Here is a 15925-nt window from a genome sequence, read left to right on the forward strand (position 1 = left end):
TCGCCGCAAAGTAGTCCGAGATCGAAGTCCATACGCAATGTGTGGCGAGGAATACTTGCATAACCGTACGGCAGATATTGGCGCAAGCTTTCACGTTTCCCTTCGCTGTATGCGCCCTGCTCGTATGAGGTCTACTCGCTTGATGTCGCGAACTGTCTACTTCGTCAGTGCAGCTTCAATGAAGCGGAAGCTTGTATCTACTTCTCGTCTCTGTCGTTTAAACGAAAGGAAGGGTGAACGGCGGGCTTGTGTGACATTACACGATTAAGTATAAGAAAAGGTACAAACCATGTTACCGCCAGAAAAGAAGTGGTAACTTTAACCGAAGAGTACACACACGCACACACATGTAAAAAAATCGCCAAGGAAACCACCGCCCGCGAAGGAACGATTTCTTTCGCTGCTCGGGGGTCAAATGCTGCAGCCTCCGACTTCTGCGCTCATTCGATTATGACAGCATGAATAGGCGAACTATTGCGAGCGACCAATCCGAGCAATGCGAGCTGTTGGCCGAGGCGGAAGTCACGACCCTATTGTAAAGTTCAAATGCCACCAGACATCTTTCCGGAAAGAGCGCCGGCAGGCCAAGGATGAAATGGAGCATTTTCAAACACTGCAGACGCCGCGCATCTTTCCCCCGACAGCCGGTCCACGACCAAAGCAGCTCTCTTCCAGACTCCTCCACTGCCGCACCTACCCGAATCGGCAACAGTGTAACCATGGATACTAGTCCAGACCTTACACTTAGCCGTTGCCTCAAAAGTATCTCGTAGTCAGGTACGCAACACACACCCGCAAGCGACCATTACATTATCGCCATCCAAATACTTTACACACAACACAGCCGTCGACTCCTCACTTACAACCTTATTAAATGGGACGCAATCCGGTCCGCACGACGAGAACACCTAGACACACCGATACAAGACATTGGTCATTGGGTCGCATCTCTCCTAAACGACATAACCGCACACACACAACACAGTACCACGTCACCCGACACCCCAACACTGGACACGCGCCTGGCCCACCTCTGGGAGGCACACCACACCATCCTTAGAGAGATGGAAAAGCCAAAAACATAATAAGAAGTTATAACGAAGACTGTCCACGCTACAGACACAAATCGCTGCACACGCCGAGGAGCTGTGCAGTTCCAACTGGGGTCAGGTGTGGAACAGTATATCTGGCAACCTCTCTACCAAGAACGCATGGCAACTCCTACGGCATCCTGTTGATCCGACAAACTCGCGCACAGCATCACAACACCACATTACACGCCTCATTCACAACTCCCCGCTCTCCCCCGACACCCTTCTGGACCAACTCCGGACAGAACAGACGGCACCCGGCGCCTCCCCCCCTCTATAACCCTACACAGGAGCCGCGAATGAGGCCATTGACACCGATATTTCAGAGCAAGAGGTCCGCATGGCCCTCCAAAACATCCGCACAAGCTCTGCACCGGGAAAGGACAGAATAGCAAACTCTATGATCCGTAACCTGGAAGATCAATCTATCACACAGGTTAAAGAATATTTTAATCAATGCTGCAGAGAGGGCACCCTGCCATAGTCCTGGCTCCCAAAATTATCTTCATCGCGAAACAGAACAAACCCATATCAAACCTCCGCCCCATGCCACTCACATCATGTCTCGAGAAACTGCTCGAGCACGTTGCTTCAAACAGACTCAATCAGCATATGCATGACCACAACCTTTACCCGCACAGCATGGTGGGCTTCCGCCCAGGTCTCTCCGCCCAAGATGCCATGGTTCAATTGACGCACGACATATTTGACCCTCTCATCCCCGCTCATACTAAAGCCGTCTTGGCCCTGGACTTGTCCAAGGCCTTTGATCGCGTAGAACACCAAGCGATCATGGCGGCTCTCTCCCCCCTCAATGTAGGCACCCGCATGTACGCCTATATACAAGCGTTCCTCTCGGCACGCACGGCCGAGGTTCATATGGGCTCCCATGCATCCCCTCCGTACACCCTCAGCGGAGTGGGCACTCCGCAAGGTTCTGTCCTTTCCCCTTTTCTCTTCAATTCCACACTCATTCCCTTAGCCCACGCTCTTCACAATATTCCTCACCTTCACTACACCCTCTATGCAGACGACATCACTCTGTGGACCACCCACGGTAGTGATGGTGACATAGAGGAAACTTTACAATCACCGCAAACATCACACAACAGCACGCACAAAGCATTGGTCTCTCCTGTTCACCGGAAAAGTCCCAGATACTTCTCATGCGTCCCTCACCACGTATTCTTCCCACCGCCCCCATCACCGTTACTCTGGGGGGACACCCTATCCCGGAGGTTGACACACTCCGAATCCTGGGCCTTCACATCCAGAGCAATGGCAGGAACACTTTCACTATCCAAAAACTCAAGCGGGTCACGGAAGCGCTGTCGCACCTCATCCACAGAGTTTCCGGCAAACACTATGGCATGAAGGAGCGCGATTTGTGTCGTCTCATTCACGCCTTCATACTTGGCCGTTTCCTCTACACAATCCCATATCTTCGACTTCGACAAGAAGAAATCGTCACCATAGATGCTATGCTTCGTAAACCCTCCAAGGTGGCCCTACACCTCCCCCCCCCCTAACACGCAAACCACCAAACTTCTCCAGCTTGGGCTCCACAACACCACACACGAACTCATAGAGGCCCACAGACAAGCACAATACACTCGTTTAGCTCAATATATCACAGGACGTTACATACTAGACGCTCTCCGAATTCGCATACCAGCAGCCGACCCCACACTCCTATCAGTTCCCCGCACCATACACACTCAGCTCATAGTAAAACCCCTCCCTCGCAACACCCACGCCACCTATCATTCGGCCCGCCGCAAAGCCCGTGCAAAAGCTCTACACAAATACTACGGTTTCGAAGCTGACGCCGTATGGGTGGACGTGGCCTGCACGGGCGCAGACGCGGCAGCTGTAGCCGTTGACAATACACTCCAACCCATCGCAACTCTCCACCTTCCTGGTGCATCCACCCCGGAATCCTCGGAAGGCGATCGCGCTTGCCCTCACGCACTGGTTCTCGGTACGTCCCTACCGACTCAAAAACTGCACTCCTAAATTTTGCACGAGGACGAGTACACGAGACCGCCTTCCGCATTCTCAGCTCGACCTCCGCGAACCCGCCCCGCCATGTGGAACTGATCTGAGTGCCTCAGCCCTCTGGGAACCCCGGCAGCGAAGCCGCCGATGACCACGCCCGAGGTCTCATCAACCGGGCGGCGGCCGAATCGGAGTCGAGCTCTTCCCGGGAGCGCATGCACTCGTTCAGCGAGCTGAGCCAGGCATATCGCGCCGAACGCCAGCTATGCCCCCCACCCCACCAATCCCTTGGCGAGCATCACCAAATACTATGGCACCGCCTCCAGACCCGCACCCTTCCCTCCCCCTTTTCTTCGCCCGCATCCGCCCGGGAGCATGCGCCCCGTCGTGTACTCAACGCACTCACCCCCATGCTACACAGTTACTGCGCTGCACTTTACCCCATGTTCCTACTTCCCACACAAGAATCTCTCTCTCTCTCTTACCCACATTCTCCTCGAATGCCCGGCGGACCCTCCCCCGCGGGGCTTGGAGCTCGTGACTACCTGGGAGGAATGGGAGACCCTTCTGCGCTCGACGGACCCGGCCAGGCATCGCCACTGACCGGGCCGCCCACGTCGTGGAACTCCATGAACTCGCAAGCGTGTAGTGCAGTGGGGTCGTGCGGGGACCCCGGGACCTACGTGCCCGAACCCCTTGGTCAAATAAAGTTGTTTCTCACTCTCTCTCCATTGCCGCGCCTGACACTGGCAGTTGGGCAGATGCGTCGAGTGCCATGGGCGGAGAGCACGTATACGCCATGAGAAGACGACGACGGCCGCCGCACCAGACATGTAAACAAAATAAGTGCGCAGCCCATGAGGAACTTCCGCAGTAGTAACGAACGAGAAAAGAAGGAGTTCTTATAGCAAGGAAACGCTATTGTAGACGGGAGCCGGCGTACCGGGCGCATTAGTGAAACTGTCAGAAGCCCGGCCCGTGCTGCGTGGCTCGTGATGGGCCAGAGCGACCTTCCGGAGGTGCAATGTACCGCGTTGTCCCGATCGCCACAAATAAGGTACCGAGCGACGTCGCGGGAATGGCGGCGCTACCAGCGCACCGGGAGCAGAAGTTGGCATCGCGGCTACGAGACCTCTATACCGGGTCCCAGGATGTTGCTCGCGACGTCACAGCCAGATCGCCTCCTGGGTCCTTGCAGTCCTGACGTTCACCTGGGCGCTACCACGCGCCTCCTTGGACCGCGTGAAGCCTCGCCGTGTAAACCCTCCTTCGCTGCACCGTCGCTCCCCTAGTCCCTGCAGTGCAGACTGTACAGGCCAATTCTGAGTTTCGTCTTTTGATTTTAGACTGTCTAGTCTGTTGATTAAGTGTGTAGAATTTCGGCCTGCTCTCATTGTGGCGCATGTTGTCGAATGAATGGATTATGGTTTTGTTAGGAACGCCTTCGTTACTTCATGCACGATAAATTTTTGCCTCAGCAGCGATTAATATTCTAAAGAACGTGATGAGGAGGTGTCGCCTGTGCCCACAGACAGCTGTGCCCCATTCTCGTTGCCTACCAACAGAGCTTGTGCGGCAACAATGTGAGCAGCGGAGCGACAGCGAAATGCGCTGCCGCTGCAAGCCATAGAGCACGAGCTCTGCGCGTTGGCGAGGTGTGCCCAGAGGTCTTTCTCGTTGAAGTTGATGAAATCTCTTCGAGGTGGTAATCGGCGTTGATGTAGCAGGACGCAGGTTGGAGGTAACAAAAGTAGAGGATATATTGCAACGAAAATATTTACGCAGTCAAATGCAGTTTGCAGAAGAACACTGATGAAAACCACACAAGCAAAGAGCGCCTTACTCTTATACTTTTTCCTAAGTTAGAGCCTAGGACAACTGTCCCGACATTGTACTAACCGAGTCTCGCTGTTGACCCACCAAGTGGTTACTGCCCAGACTAGCGTTGCATCGTACGGAGTCTTACTGATGTATCAGTTTAGTGATTACAGCCTACACTGACGGCGAGGATATCGTCTGGATTAATACAGCTCAAACAGACAAAAAAAAGGGGCGAAGGACGTTGGCCCCTCCCAGAGATTAAATTGCGAATGAGCGTTAAAAAAAATCCGTTAAGCCACAACCAAAAGGGATCGGCTTACTCTTAAGGGTAAACGTTTTGGAAAACGAAATTGTTTTCCTTCTTCCTGCAACTCCGTTCCCCTCTCCAATTTCTACGTAGTCAGCGACGGCCTCGGCAAAACACGCCAGGCGCGCACAATTTATTGCTAGGCTATCTCAAACGTCGACAGCGTCTCTAGTCCGCGAACGACTCGGAAGCCGGAGCCCCAGCGCCGTGTACCGCAGCACCGCTCGAGGTTTGTCCACGTGAATGAATTATGACCGTCGGCGGCATCCGAACTCGGTGTTTGCAAGACGCCGTTCTCCGAATGCGTACTGCGCCTCTACGGCGCGCACTGCAAGTCTACCAAGCTGACATTTCCGAAGTCCCCGAGTTTCCCAGGTTTTCTCTCAGTGCCTGTGCAAAATTCGCTGCGTAGCGCAGAAGTTTGATTTACATCAACACGGACTCATCGCACGTTGCCCGATGGTGTCAGTCTAGTAAGCGTGGTAAAAATTAAAAATGTCTTGATATAGTTTGAATAATGAGGATTAGTGTTTATTTTATTCAAGAAAGAAAACAGAAGGGAGGCGTTAGTAAAATGCACAGCGAATAAAATATATTAGGAAAAAGTGGTAAAGCCAATTCCGAATCAACTGGAACATTTTCAAATACGAATTAAAAGAATGCATACAGAAGCAAATATTTTCGGATATAACCTATTTCTATCAATTGATAGCAAGCTCATTGGTATGAGTCCCCAACTTTGGCACAAGTGAGATTCTCTCTCAGCAGCTGGAAAGTCAACGTCAGCTGTCCTGACATACTCTCAGCCCGCGCACAAAGCCTCAGTGTTGCGTTTCACTGCTATAAAGCATTTATTTCGGATGGGCGAAGTTTGACACCTGCATCTCGGCGGCACGCTTCCTTTCCCGTTCATTCCTCAATGCGTCGGTGCTTTCTGTTCTCATGGTCCGTCCGCCGCGGGTTCGCCCCACGGGCCACTTGAAGCATCCAGCCGACGACGCGGCACCGGGAGCCGACCACATCCGATTCGCCACCCTTCGTAACCTCAGTGACGCGGATATTAACCACCTCACCCATATCTTCAATGATTGCTGGCGCAAGGGCATGCTTCCCCAAGCATGGCGACACGCCGACATCACACTGATCCCCAAACCGGGCAAGCCTGTTAAGGTTGAAAACTTACGACCCATCTCCCTAACATCCTGCATTGGTAAGCTCATGGAGCATGTACTCTTGCGGCGTCTGCAGCCCTTCCTCGAAGAAAAATCATTCTTTTCTAACTCTCAATTCGGATATCGGGCTCATCTGTCTGCCAAAGATGTGCTTTTACAATTGCGGGAGGAAGTCATAGGACCTCCGTCGTCCGCCCAAACGAGAGCACTCATCGCCTTAGACCTAAAAGGGGCATTCGATAATGTTGAACATGACCTCATCCTTCGCAATGTTGCACATTCACACTGTGGAATTCGTATGTACAACTATATCCGCGCATTTCTTCGAGATCGCACAGCCACCGTAGGAATGGGACCGCATCGATCCGGTACGATTCGCCTTGTAGGACGTGGGACACCCCAGGGCTCAGTTCTTTCCCCTACTTTATTCAATATCGCGCTCGCAGGGCTCCCCCGACTACTCGACCAGATCCCTGATGTCGCCCACGCTATTTATGCGGACGACATTACTATCTGGTCGACACGGGGTTCCGACGGAGCCATCCAGGATCGACTACAGCAAGCAGTCGATACAGTTTCCGAGTACGCGAGAAAATGCGACTTAAGATGTGCTCCGGAAAAGTCGGAGCTCATAATCATTCGCCCCCGGAGCCGTTCCTCTACTCCCCCTATCACTGTGCACGTGGATGGCACACCGATACCACAGGTTAATCGTGCTCGTATCCTCGGCCTACACGTCCAAGCGGATAGCAGGTCAAACTACACTGTTTCCCTTCTATCCAGAAAGATTGAGCAAATTCTGGCCATGATCCGGAGGGTCTCCAACAGGCGCTCGGGCCTTCGAGAAGAGGACCTGCTGCGCTTGGTGGAGGCATGCGTGATCAGCCGCCTTACATACCATCTCCCATTTCAGCGGTTGACCCAAGCGCAACAACTTCGCATAGACGCAATGATTCGTAAAGCGACGAAGCTGGCCCATGGCCTCCCGAACTATACTTCCATACACCGTCTCCTTAACTTAGGGATACATAACACACTAGGCGAGCTGCTAGAGGCACATTGGGTCAGCCATCGCCAGCGCCTCCTACTCACTCCTACTGGCCGCCATCTTCTCACACGGCTAGGATACTCTGTCCCACCCCTTGAGTTTGAAACCCGTCCAACGATCTTGTCGTCAGCGATACGTCAAGCACTAAGTATTCATCCATTGCCACGTAATATGCACCCCGAGCATGACAAAGGGCGGCGCAAAGCCCGTGTACGAGACATTGGCCGCATGCTTGCAAACATCCCGGAAACACACACTTTATACACGGACACATCACGCACTCAAGAGTGCTATTATACCTCGGTAGTTCTGGATGGCACCGAATCCCTGAGAGACTCTGCTGCCATGCGCGGAACAAATGCCGCTTACGGAGAAATTCTCGGTGTTGCTCTTGCAATTCGATACGCAATCCGTGTTGCTGAGGAAGTGTATATATTGACGGACTAGCAACAGGCATGCCGGGCGTTCCTATCAGGACATGGCATCCCGAGAGCGGCGCACCAAATTCTCAAACAGATCCCGCAAAATACACTAACCACACCTCCCCGCATCCACTTACTCTGGACCGCTGGTCATACCTCGCTGCCGGGTAACGAACGCGCACATGCGGTTGCCCGAGAAATTTCCCTCCGGGCGACTCGGCGTGGTGAGGCGACTAGTTCAGAGTGGGGGGATCCCTTGCTCCGTTACAAAGACATACTCCGTCATTATACACGCATTCGTCGCATCCACGCCGCACGACCGCCGTCCTTCTCGCGGGAGGAAGCAGTGGCATTACGCCAGTTACAAACCGCAACTTTTCCTAACCTTGTCTCTCTCAGTAAATTCTACCCACACTGTTATGCAGATCGTTGCCCTCGCTGTGGCAGCTCGCCCACAATCTTCCACGTCACTGCAAACCTCTTTCCTCCCTTGCCAACTCTCCTTTACCCCCTACGCAACAAAGAGCTGTGGGACGATGGCCTCCGCGACGGACCTCCCGAGTTCCTCCGAGCAGTGATACAACGGGCTCGAAACATCGCCGGAAGCATCTTAGGGACCCTGGACTGAGGGTTCCTCCCACACTGCTCTCGCCATTCAGATATTATTAATAAAGATGTTTTACTCTCTCTCTCTCTGTAACTCGAGCCAGCATTAGCGCGACTTTCGTTCCCTTTCAATAAAATTGCAACTAATTTTCCCCGACAGAAGCACAAGTTCCCCAAGTTTCTTCCGAGTATTTCCAGACTATGCAAAATCCTTCAGGATTCCCGGTTTTCCCAGTTGGTAGACACCCTGAAGTCGTCACCCGACACCACGCGGGATTTTCACGGCACTCAAAACAGTATCCAAGTGGTTGTTGCCGGGAGTGGATCCGCCGACGCGACGCGTGGTCATTACTGCGAGGTCACTCTAAACCTCGGCGGCGTCTCTAGCCAGCAAACACTCTGTCCGCGTGGGCCTATCACGACCGTCGGCGGCTGCGCACGAGGCCGCGTTCTCCACCGCGCGCTTAACCTGGCGCACACCGGGACGTCCGACACGGCGCGGGCCTTTCGGCGCCGCGAAAACATCGGCCGGGTGCGTACAGGTGCGGAGCCCTCGCTATGCACGTGGCCAACAGGTGTTATTTTCGTCACCGCTACTGTAAACGTATTTTGTTTATATCGACTGCTGACCACTTAATGCTTTTCCACTGCTTTGAATCCCGGGGCTTATGGAAGGTGAATGTTTCCTACGGGTCTTTCCCGGTGGATACGTTGGTGCCGATGCGCGCCGAGCCTTTTGCGCACTTTTGCTGCAGCAGGCACGTGCCTCGTCCTGTGCCGAATACTTGCTCCGCTACGCTTTTTGTCCTCGGGCAGCCAGCTCGGGCTTCAAGTGGCACTGCCGTTTGTGTTATCGTTCATATTTTCCTTCGCAATTTCTTTCTTGCCGCATTTTTTAATCTCCACGGCCTTTTTTATCTCCATCCAACGCATCCAATTTACCATCGCCATTTTTTTTTTTCACTTTCTTTTCTATGACTGCTGGTTGTACATTTACTGTTTCATTTACGCCGTACTTGGATGACAACATTTCTTGGCCTCTTCCTCCATTCCGTGCCCTCGCTTTTGGGCTACAGATATCCTTGTGTTTCGGCCGCCTATTTCCTTTGGATCCTTGTCGAGCAGCATTCCTTGAGCCCCACCTTCGGAATCGACAGAGGAATCGCCTTTCGTCTTCGTGGCTGCCGGCTGCGACGAGCAGGTTCGGCTCGTCCTGTGACACGAGACCAGGAAATCCTCGGTGCACGGAGGAGCGTCACTGCGCCGTCGAAGCGGCAGAGCAGTGCTCGTGACAACGACGTGTGCCACGGCGCTCACCGGCCCGCGCGTCCGGTACAAATAACGCGCCGCGGTGCCTGGCGCGGCCCCTCGAAACCAGGTCGCCGTCGCAAGGGGGGCGCGGAAGGCGTCGCGCCGCGGCTGCCCCGAACAAACGGCGGAGTCCGCCGCGGGAGACAGAGCGACGCGGTCGAAGACCTCGATCACGTGCGCCACCGCGGGAACGGGTCTTCGCGCAGACGCGAAAGCCCTGGCACGAGACGACGAGGCTGAACGTAAACGGCACAGCGAGCCTCTATTCTACAACGAGCCTGCGTTCGGCCAAAATAGTTCGGACGAGCGCATTTCGGGCCACTCGTAACAAGTTCGTCATCGAAGCGGCTGGCGAGAGCCCGGTGAGAGCAGGGAGTGAGACAAGCACGTGGGCGTGGTTGAGGACGAGGAGAATCGCGTGCATATACGCGTGGCACCAATGCCCGGTTCCGTCAAGCAGGATGCTCCTCTCGCTGTCCCGGTATCAATGCCGCACTGACGTCGACCTCGTCGTCAGGAGGGTATTTTATGTGCTCTGCAGCAGGAAGGCGACTACCAGCGATCTCCATTACGCCAATGAATGAATAAAGCCTTTATTTTAAGGAAGGGGACGGCTCTAGGCCGCTGATGGGAATTAGGAGGGAAGGGAATGTGGGTTCCCAGACTGTTGGCTGAAGTACATCTTCATCTCAGTCTTGGATCTTCCGCTTTATGCAGGCACAGGTGCATGTTCAGTTCCGCCGCTTTCACATGGTCTGATCGGCCCCTTCTACACTACTCGAAACAGGCCCCTTTGTCTGCCATATGTCGCAATGGCTTTCTCTGTTTCAGGGTTAGTTTGTATTGCAATTCCTAGTGTTCTAATGTCTCCGTGTAGTAAATGCTGAATGTTGGATCTCCCTTGTGAAAAAGCTGCACAGCTCCAAATGAGGTGTGGCAAGTCTGCTCTGCATGACTCCTGGCAATGTGTGCATCGGGTATTAGTGCAGAGGCGGCCGGTGTCGTACCCTATGAAGTCATAACTGAGGGGCGACTATTACTAGTTGAAAACTTTTCCCAATACCCCGCCGGGATAACGGGAAATTACGCCAATAAAGAGGAAAAAACGAGCCCGACGAAAAAGAAAGCGGTGGGGGGGGGGGGGGGGGCAGGGTGATAAACGCAAGAAAAACGACAGGACAGGTGACCCCTCCACTAGATTAAAATGGTAGACATTTGGCCTTGTTACAACATAGATCAGACGCGGACAGGGGAAGGATACGACACATGCGCCAATTTCAACAAGTAGTTTTACTCGAAACGGGTCGCAATGCAAGTGTACGTACACACACACACTCACACACACACACACACACACACACACACACACACACACACACACACACACACACACACACACACACACACACACACACACACACACGACTCTCAAAAGCATAGTTGCCATGCGCACGTAATACACATTAAAATACGGCACCTTTCCTTTTTTCGATAAATATAGGGAAGGGACTGTCACGCAGTGAATAAACAATGTCTTTATTCATCAACACATCAAGACTGACTTTTTTTTTGGCAGAACGGAGCTTTTCTGAAGCGGCGATCGACTACCAAACGTATGTAGTGCAATGCAAAGCAAATCTCTCCTTCCGACGACTTTTAACAGTGCTATTATGTTCTCCCGAGGCTATCGACACAGAGTGCTATTTGCCCTAAATTACACTTGCCACAGAGAAGAGAAATTTGCTACGCTAAGCCTTGTCTCCAACATACAGCGAAGTTTTGCTGTGTTGTTCTTGCAACCTCACCCAGATTACTAATCATCATCATCATCATCATCATCATCATCATCATCATCATCATCAACCTGGTTATGCCCACTGCAGGACAAAGGCCTCTCCCATACTTCTCCAACTACCCCGGTCATGTGCTAATTGTGGCCATGTTGTCCCTGCAAACTTCTTAATCTCATCCGCCGACCTAACTTTCTGCCGCCCTCTGCTACGCTTTCCTTCCCTTGGAATCCATTCCGTAACTCTTATTGACCATCGGTTATCTTCCCTCCCCATTACATGTCCTGCCTATGCCCCCCCCCCATTTCTTTTGCTTGATTTCAACTAAGATGTCATTACCTCGCGTTTGTTCCCTCACCCAATCTGCTCTTTTCTTATCCCTTAACGTTACACCTATCATTCTTCTTTCCATAGCTCGTTGCGTCGTCCTCAATTTAAGTAGAACCCTTTTCGTAAGCCTCCAGGCTTCTGCCCCGTACGTGAGTACTGGTAAGACACAGCTGTTATAAACTTTTCTCTTGAGGGAGAATGGCAACCTGCTGTTCATGATCTGAGAATGCCTGCCAAACGCACCCCAGCCCATTCTTATTCTTCGCATTATTTCAGTCTCATGATCCGGATCCGCAGTCACTACCTGTCCTAAGTAGATGTATTCCCTTACCACTTCCAGTGCCTCACTACCTATTGTAAACTGCTGTTCCCTTCCCAGACTGTTAAACATTACTTTAGTTTTCTGCAGATTAATTTTTAGACCCACCCTTCGGCTTTGCCTCTCCAGGTCAGTGAGCATGCATTGACGTTGGTCCCCTGAGTTACTAAGTAAGACAATATCATCAGCGAATCGCAAGTTACTAAAGTATTGTCCATTAACTCTTATCCCAAATTCTTCCCAATCCAGGTCTCTGAATACCTCCTGTAAACACGCTGTGAATAGCATCGGAGAGATCGTATCTCCCTGCCTGACGCCTTTCTTTATTGGGATTTTGTTGCTTTCTTTATGGAGGACTACGGTGGCTGTGGAGCCGCTATAGATGTCTTTCAGTATTTTTACATACGGCTCGTCTACACCCTGATTCCGCAGTGTCTCCATGACTGCTGAGGTTTCTACTGAATCAAACGCTTTCTCGTAATCAATGAAAGCTATATATAAAGGTTGGTTATATTCCGCACATTTTTCTATCACCTGATTGATAGTGTTAATATGGTCTATTGTTGAGTAACCTTTACGGAATCCTGCCTGGTCCTTTGGTTGACGGAAGTCTAAGGTGTTCCTGATTCTATTTGCAATTACCTTAGTAAATACTTTGTAGGCAACGGACAGAAAACTGATCGGTCTATAATTTTTCAAGTCTTTGGCGTCCCCTTTCTTATGGATTAGGATTATGTTAGCGTTTTTCCAAGATTCCTGTACGCTCGAAGTCATGAGGCATTGCGTAAACAGGGTGGCCAGTTTCTCTAGAACAATCTGCCCACCATCCTTCAACAAATCTGCTGTTACCTGATCCTCCCCAGCTGCCTTCCCCTTTTGCATAGCTCTCAAGGCTTTCTTTACTTCTTCCGGCGTTACCTTTGGGATTTCGAATTCCTCTAGACTATTCCCTCTTCCATTATCGTCGTGGGTGCCACTGGTACTGTATAGATATCAATAGAACTCCTCAGCTACTTGAACTATCTCATCCATATTAGTAATGATATTGCCTGCTTTGTCGTTTAATGCATACATCTGATTCTTGCCAATTCCTAGTTTCTTCTTGACTGCTTTTAGGCTTCCTCCGTTCCTGAGAGCATGTTCAATTCTATCCATATTATGCTTCCTTATGTCAGCTGTCTTACGCTTGTTGATTGACTTCGAGAGTTCTGCCAGTTCTATTCTAGCTGTAGGGTTAGAGGCTTTCATACATTGGCGTTTCTTGATCAGATCTTTCGTCTCCTGCGATAGCTTACTGGTATCCTGTCTAACGGGGTTACCACCGACTTCTATTGCACACTCCTTAATGATGCCCACAAGATTGTCGTTCATTGCTTCAACACTAAGGTCCTCTTCCTGAGTTAAACTGAATACCTGTTCTGTAGCTTGATCCAGAATTCCTCTATTTTCCCTCTTACCGCTAACACATTGATCGGCTTCTTATGTACCAGTTTCTTCCGTTCCCTCCTCAGGTCTAGGCGGATTCGAGTTCTTACCATCCTATGGTCACTGCAGCGCACCTTGCTGAGCACTTCCACATCTTGTATGATGCCAGGGTTAGCGCAGAGTATGAAGTCTATTTCATTTCTAGTTTCGCCGTTCGGGCTCCTCCACGTCCACTTTCGGCTATCTCGCTTGCGGAAGAAGGTATTCATTATCCGCATATTATTCTGTTCCGCAAACTCTACTAATAACTCTCCCGTGCTATTTCTAGTTCCTATGCCATATTCCCCCACTGCCTTGTCTCGAGCCTGCTTCTTGCCTACTTTGGCATTGAAGTCGCCCATCAGTATACAGTATTTTGTTTTGACTTTACCCATCGCTGATTCCACGTCTTCATAGAAGCTTTCGACTTCCTGGTCATCATGACTGGATGTAGGGGCGTAGACCTGTACAACCTTCATTTTGTACCGCTTATTAAGTTTCACAACAAGACCTGCCACCCTCTCCTTAATGCTATAGAATTCCTGTATGTTACCAGCTATGTTCTTATTCATCAGGAATCCGATTCCTAGTTCTCGTCTCTCCGCTAAGCCCCGGTAGCACAGGACGTGGCCGCTTTTTAGCACTGTATATGCTTCTTTTGGCCTCCTAACTTGACTGAGCCCTATTATATCCCATTTACTGCCCTCTAATTCCTCCAATAGCACTGCTAGACTTGCTCACTAGATAACGTTCTAGCGTTAAACGTTGCCAGGTCCATATTCCAATGGCGGCCTGTCCGGAGCCAGGGATTCTTAGCACCCTCTGAAGCGTCGCAGGTCTGACCGCCGCCGTGGTCAGTTGCTTCGCAGCTGCTGGGGACTGAGGGCCGGGGTTTGATTGTTGTGTTCATATAGGAGGTTGTGGCCAAGTACTGCACCAGGGTGGCCAATCCTGCTCTGGTGAGGGAGTGTGTTACCGGTTCTGGTCACCGGGATCAGGCCACACTCCAGGCCTGTATGCAATTTTATCAACACGCGGATTTTTTTTTAATCCGGTGGAAAATTGCGCGGCACCGGGATTCGAACCACGGACCTCTTGCACGCGACGCGGGTGTTCTACCTCTACGCCACCGCTGCAGCTCCCAGACTACTATATAGTAGTAAAAAAGAGTTGTCGTTTTTAAATGCAGATCAGCGTGCTCGTCCCATGTATGGCATAGTGAGCGCCATCTAAGTACACGTGCGCCCTGTTTGGAATAAGACTACGCGTGGGCGAATATTTCAAGTTTTGAATACGAATCTCATATTAAACATTAACTATTCGTGGTAACGCATTAGAAAAAACATCTATTCGGCATTTTTGAATATTCGAAACTATATAACCAAATATGTCGCAAGAACCGATTCCTGTTAAAGTCTTGATATTGTTCGCCAGCTGCTAACATATTATCAGAAGTGAAATTACCATTTTTTTCTTCGAATAGACGCAAAAAACAAAATAGATAATGCAAATCTTGTTTTCGATTCCGCAGCGCAAGTCTGCATGGTGAGCTGTGAGTTTTGCTGGTAGACTGTCATCTAGTGTATTTGGCAGCCTACTAGTCACGTAAATCTTTTTTCCGCTAGAACAAGTGATGTTTTCTTTGCAACGGACCCTTTTATATTTATTTACGGCAGCAGCCTTTTGTTTTCCGCAACCCCCTTTTTTTTCTACGAGCAAATATAGTGTTTTTGTAAAGGTTCAGTTCATACAGCCGCCACTTATTCTTGGAAAGCCTGTTTGCAACGAGGCTCTGAAGATGTTGAGAAGCCATTCGTGCAATTTTTAATGTTAATTATTCATCTTGTGCTTAAATATTATTATTTGTCCCTGACAGCTATCAGTACTAATTTAATTACATACGTGGTAGCGAATCGAGCGGAAATAAATATCCCTGCTGTAGATACGTATGTACGTCTGCGATCATTTAATGTGCGATTCAATATTCGATACTTACCATTCGTATACGACTCGTATTCGAAAAATGAGACATTCGTCCACACCTAAATAAAATAATTTGTTGAAGTAAGGTAAAAAATGTGTCGTGTTCTGTCGCTGTTTTGTTTTCGCTGTGCCTTGCACTATGCTACGAGACCGAATCTATGCTATCCTCAGGCAATAGACTTGTCTGAGAACGCCCACTTCGAGCGAAAATTCGCCTCGGCGGTTTTCTTGCACCTCGGCTGCGAGATCACCCCCCCCCCCCC

At 50.8% G+C, this 15925-nt stretch overlaps 2 protein-coding genes and 1 pseudogene across 2 annotated transcripts in view; 2 read left to right on the forward strand and 1 right to left on the reverse strand.

The window, feature by feature from the left end:
* The window catches only part of LOC142578517 (uncharacterized), a 729695-nt gene that overhangs the window by 486790 nt on the left and 226980 nt on the right, over window positions 1-15925 (forward strand). The window lies entirely within an intron of this gene.
* The window catches only part of LOC142580108 (uncharacterized), a 79952-nt gene that overhangs the window by 58847 nt on the left and 5180 nt on the right, over window positions 1-15925 (reverse strand). The window lies entirely within an intron of this gene.
* On the forward strand, window positions 10754-10876 carry LOC142580664 (U4 spliceosomal RNA; annotated as a pseudogene).

The sequence above is a fragment of the Dermacentor variabilis genome, chromosome 4, assembly GCF_050947875.1.
Source record: "Dermacentor variabilis isolate Ectoservices chromosome 4, ASM5094787v1, whole genome shotgun sequence".
Lineage (NCBI taxonomy): Eukaryota > Metazoa > Arthropoda > Arachnida > Ixodida > Ixodidae > Dermacentor > Dermacentor variabilis.